Here is a 6,326-nt window from a genome sequence, read left to right on the forward strand (position 1 = left end):
GAAAGTCCATATCGAGTAGGTTTCTTCCATGGTATCTTTTTCTTCCCCACGCTTGCCATCCAGGGAACAAGTTTTACTGATCAGAAAGTGATGTATAACATTTTCTTGGTAACCTGGCTCCATTCTGTACCAGAGAAGACCCTCCTGTGGGACCAGCAGAGCAACCCCATGACCAGGGAAGACCATGACCTGCCTGCAGCATTAAATAATTGCTGTCCTTTAGGTGAGTGGTACCAGCAGCACCAGGCCCAGGTGTACCTAGCCTCTCAGAATAAACAGTCCATACAATCAAGGGTCAACTTCAGTTAAACAGGCTTCTACTAACAGATTCTGCCTTTTCTATGGCAACCCTTTGTATTTCTGTTTTCAGCTCCATCTTGCCTCATTCACTTTCTGTGCTTAGTGAAGTTTCAAAACCCAAGACTGTAACCAGATAGGGCCATTCTCCATACACAATGGCACCCACTGCTCAGTTTCATTTAAGATATACTTTGACACAGACTCTTGTCTGTCAGCTACCTTCCTTCCCCTTCCATTCCCTCCAGTTTTGCTCATTCTTCCAGTGACACTTAGTGCAAAGTTGTAGATTGTCCTCTCCTGACATACCTTGAGCAGCAGCACAGTTAACAACATACACTTTTAAATACTGACATTTCTCAGTGAAACGCACAATACTCATATTTACAGTATCATAGCAGGGTCTGTACAAATGCAATCTACCATGTTTGCACCAGTGGATGTTGTAAAGGATTCTTCCCTTCCAGTGAGAAACATTGGCTTATGTTTCTGATACATTTAAAACTCTGGACAATTTGACATGGTCCTTGAAATACTGTTCATTACAGCATCAATCTTTGGGAAACACCCCATCTGTGAAAGCTTCAAGTATTCAGCCACTTTTACAGTTTCTATGTAGGAAGGAAGCAGAAGAACAGTATGAGAAAGGTCATTTTTATGTCCATTTGTTCATCTTGTTTCAAAGAGAAGGATGGAAGAATTTCTCTGTGAAGGATCAAATGACAAAAGACTAGAAGGTGGACGTTGGTTTGTGCCCTGCATCTCAGGGCACTATCAAATGCCCTGGCTGGAGTATTAAATAAAACAGTGGTGGAACAGGTAGGACATTGTCTGCTAAGGACTGGAAGGTGGGATGCTGGGGACAGTGGAAGGGAAAGGCAAGCTATGAACGTAGGCTGGCTTATCTTCTTTCATGGCATACACGTGCTTCTGGGAAGCCAAAGAAGCCAACTCAAACCAGTGCTTCGCTCCTACACAATACCTTCTTTCTTTAAGAAATGTTAAGCTTAACTCCCTTCTGTTCATCTTATGCACCCTTTTGGTAATGTACTGAGTTCTTGGGACTTGCAGATGAATTAGAAAAGAGCATGCAGTCACACCACAGGGTCTCAGTATTACAGAGCTGGGATAATGAAGGGGAAGCCTCTAAGTAGCACATCTGCTTCTACTGTTCCTCACATTCAAGAATGCATGCAGCAGCTATGAGGCTGTACCCAAGAGGTGTAAAACATAGAAAACTAAGCAGGGTCTTCTCTTCAAGTCCATCTTAATAGATCAAAGCATCCAACTTTCAGAATAATTTCAGTTCAGTATCTCCCTGATCGCCAAGGGGCAAGGAAGAATCTGTTGTTGTTCACTTACCTCCCAGTTCCCTTGGTTTTTTGCAGTCCTCCACCAGAGCAAATAAAATTCATATTGATAAATTTTATAATTCCATTGCAACACACTTGTCTGATGATAATAGCTTGAGCTTGCCACAGCAGGGCTGGGCCAAGCCAGGCCTCCCTCAGAAAGTCTGTCAATTTGCAGTCTCTGAATCATGGCTGCTAACAACTTACCGCTTACCCAAAAATGCTACTGAGTTTTTTATGTAGACAGATCTCTATTCAATGCAAATCGCTTGATTTGGGGGCTTATTTTCTCTAGATAATAATGTATTTTCATATTTACCACGCAGTCACTAGCTTCCTTACTGTACATGAACATAAAAACTTACTTGAATTTCAAGTATCAGGGAAGTGTCAAATTACAATAGTTTACCTTTTGTCCAACATTAACAGACAAATAATGGCAATAAAAACTCATATTGCCTTTACTTCCTTAAACTTCCACCTGTAGCTTCCAGCACAGGGTAAATTAAAAAGGCAACTCCTGTTTCCTTGTTCTGGAGAGTCCTGCCTTCTTTTGCATTCCCTTCATAGGCTTTAAAGACCATCCAATAAGCAGCAGTGAAAATCATTTTAATGTTTAAGGAACTGATACTTTTATTCCAAAACATACTATTGTTTTGGAAGAGCAACATTAAATTAAGGCTATTACATGTTCATCTACACACACAAGCAGTACCCATCACAAACACAGTTTTAAGGCAGATTTAAGGTACCTAAGGAAGATACTTTCAAGTGAGGGATACTGTAGAAGAGCAAGTAACAGCATATTTGCGCATGTGAAGTAGGAGACAATTCATCCCTTGAGGGCAGAGATAGAAGCTATATCAGAGTAGTGCAAGATCTCACAACCAGGCAGCTACTCCAGAACTCACATACTGAAATCTCCTTTCTTTGTTTATCCCACAGCAGTAAGCGTGTGTGCCGTCATCATGTTGTTCCCAGGGCTCTCTCCTTGCAAGCCCAAAGGCATACTTTTAATTGGGGGGTGTTAACCACAGAAATTTAATAAATGGTGATTATTTGAGTATTAATCTGTTCTGCAGATTCTTCTAAAAGGAACTCACACTTTCAGGGAGAAAATCAAACCTCACGATGCTTTACTGAGTTATAACCAGAAGAATTTTTTTCCCTCCTAAAGAGCAACAATCCCTGTCAGTGTGACATAGGTAACAAACTGTGAATCTAATTAAGTGTGTAATTATACAGCAGATTGCAGCACAGTATGCTATCACTTAAATCAAGTGACTTGCACACCAGAAACATGGCAGTCCCAGAAACATGGGACTCAATGCAGACTGAGCTGAACGCATTCAGGGCCATTTCCGGGGGGGGAGGGGGAAGGCGGGGAGGGGAAGGTGAGTTTCCTTGTATCATAGGTTTGTACATATTTGTCTCAGTCTTTTTTGGATGTGGCTGTCAGTGTAGAGCTCTAATGCTGCATTTCTTTTCCTTGAAATATGGTGAATTGACAATACCTTTTCAAAACCTGTAAGGCAAGTATTTCCCCTTTATCAAAAAAAGCAGTAGTTTTGGGTTGTGTGCCATTACACCATGCACTTCCTAGGTTTGAATATTGACACTAGCATAAATAACAGAGTGAGAATATCTGCTAAATAATCTCACAAAACTGACCTACATTTGCAAATCTCCTTTGAACCACTGTAACAGAAATACACATGGCATAAAAAGCCAACAGCTATCATGATACTGAGGTCAGAGCTCTGTGCATCCACCACAGCAGGGCTCAAGTAAATGTGGTTTTGCTTCAAAGCTAGTGCCATTGTCATGTTGCTTTGGGCACTTGGCAACAGATGGCACATTTCTGGGGAATTTTGCAGGCAAACACACACACTGTAAGGTACCATTTTGCCTTGTCTGGGAGGGGAGGTTGGGAGGACTAAGGACTGCAAGTAAATTCACAGTGAACAGATGGAAAACATGCTCTGAAGTAACGATGAACCTCCCAAAAATCAACAAAAGCATCCTGAAATGTAATCTGAGATTACAAATGTGACTGATAATTTTCGAGGCCCGAGGGACAGGACGTGACTCTGATCTACCCTGTGAGATTGACTGATGGGCCCTATATCCCACTGGCAGTCTGCAGGCTTGCACCATTTCCTGAGAGTTTCTGGGTGACTGACTGTGAGCAGCTTTACTCTTTGGTCCTCTCAGTGCTGGCAATTAATTGAATTGTCAATCCAGTGGATGTCCTCACCTCACCTGGATCTCTCAGCAGAAGGGAAGACTCAGGCTCCCAGTCTGCTGAAGTGTAGGGGAATAGACAGGGATCGGCGACCGGAAGATCACGGGATGTGACGGAAAGATAGACTCCTCCCCATAGGAGTGGCAGGAACAGGAAGCACAAGAGCTATATAAGCGTGTGATGCAGCTAAATAAACGGACATTTTGTATCCATCATATTGATGTCTGTGCATCACTGTCCCCAGGGTGGGTAGAGCCCTGTGTCCCGGAGATACGCGGCCCAAGATAAGTTCTCCCATAGAAGCGTACAGCTACACTGCAGATTTCAAAATCATGCATTTGTAGGTTACATAGCAGAAAAAAAAATTAAAAACACATTGTGCTGGAAGATCTGTACAGGAAAACATGTATACATGTATACAGCAGCTTAAATAGGGTGAATAAAGCACGGGAATATCAAATCAAATGAGAGAACAAAGTGAGCTACTTGTGTCTTATGTGGGAATGGAGAAATTGTGCTGTGACAGGGACATGCATAGTGGCAAACAGGTGAAACCAGGACTAAATCATCTAACTTTCTGAAAATTATGATTTTTCTGCCAAACTTTTCTGTACCTAATAATCTACACTTTCTTTTGACATAAGACAGATAAAATTTAAATAATAATTTGGTTGAAGGTTGCCCACTGATACTGACTGGATTTCTCTCAATGCAAGCAGAGGGCTATACCCCACTGATAATACATACACTTCATGTTCCAAAAGGGCTAATTTCACAAAGAGGGGGGAAAAGGAGGAAGGCAACTTAGATGGGAAAAGTCAGGCCAAAAAAAAGTGAATGAAAGCAATGGGGTTTTTTATTAACCACCACACACGGTTTGGTCAGAATTAAACAAATCCCCTGGTGACAGACTAAATGATTCTGTCTGTTCTGTGATTTAGTTTCCCCTTAAAGAGACTGACAATTAGTAGTCCCTTAAATAGTTTCGGTCTCCAGACTGGCTCTTCTCCCCATTCCACCAGACATTAAAGAAAAAAACCTTTTTCCCTCTTCTAATTCTTCCTCCCAAGGTAGATTCCTGTTGCATGTGTAGTAAAGCCAAGTTTGCTTGACCATAAAACCAAGGAGGAAAGTTTTACTGTTCTGCAGTGGCCAGTAGGGCCTACTTTCACAGTAGCATGCGCCTTGGTCATTTTGTTTATATTTGATCTGTCCCATTCCTTTGCAGCTGCACACCCATTAAAAACTCCTGCCTGTTATGTTATTATTTATTACCTGTTTTCAGCACATGGCACTGCAGCACTCTCATGTGATTTTGCAAGAGCTGAGGTGATTTTTTGCACTTCTGAGTTTAGCTAATGACTGGTTTTCAGGTCAAGAATAGGTCCCACTCTTGATGTTGTGCTGCAGTCATAGCTGCCTTCTTGTGATACACCATGTCAACAGAGTCCTACTCTACTGCAGACTTGCTGAGGAATCACTCATCAGTTGCTTCATCATGCAGTGCATTTCCAAGTTCAAAAGTATCACTAGTGAGAGCAAGGTATCAGTAATGTAGCACCAAAAACACTGACTTGTTATTTATGTCTCATCAAACATCACCAGAAAGTGCTAGTCTGAAAACTGAGCTCTCTTATGACTACTCTCTTGCCTCATTACAAAATTAGCCAAAAAGCAACATTTGTGGAGATGCTTCAGGAAATTAAGATAAGTCATACTTGAGGTAAAACAAAATATTTGAAGCATTTTGTTTCAGTAGTAACTTGTGTACAACCAGAGGCCATAAATTAAAAGCCAGAAAATCTAGACTTTCTGGAACATTTTTGTGTTTTCCCAAACCCTAAGTTCAAAGCAAAATTGTGCAAATGTCCACTACATTTTGATTCTACTGAAGTGGCATAGTAAGATGGAAAAATGATTATGTGAACACTTTTTATCCATCATCACCAGTACGCCAGATTATCATTTTAGTTGTAATCGCAAAATTCCCATTGTCATAGAATCATATAATCATAAATTTATTAAGGTTGGAAAAGACCTCTAGTATCATCAAGTCCAGTCATCAACCCAACACAGAATCACAGAATCACAGGTTGGAAGGGACCTCAGGGATCATCTAGTCCAACCTTTCTAGGAAGAGCAGAGTCTAAACAAGATGGCCCAGCACCCTCTCCAGACGACTCTTGAAGGTGTCCATTGTGGCCGAGTCAACCACTTCCCTGGGGAGATTATTCCAATGGTTGACTGTTCTCACTGTGAAAAATTTCCCTCTGGTGTCCAATCGGAACCTCCCCAAGAGCAACTTGTGTCCATTCCCCCTTGTCCTCTCCATGTGATGCCTTGTAAAAAGGGAGTCTCCATCTTCTTTGTAGCTGCCCCTTAAGTACTGGTACGTGGTGATGAGATCCCCTCTAAGCCTCCTTGATTCTCAA

Source organism: Phalacrocorax carbo, chromosome 1, assembly GCF_963921805.1.
Source record: "Phalacrocorax carbo chromosome 1, bPhaCar2.1, whole genome shotgun sequence".
Lineage (NCBI taxonomy): Eukaryota > Metazoa > Chordata > Aves > Suliformes > Phalacrocoracidae > Phalacrocorax > Phalacrocorax carbo.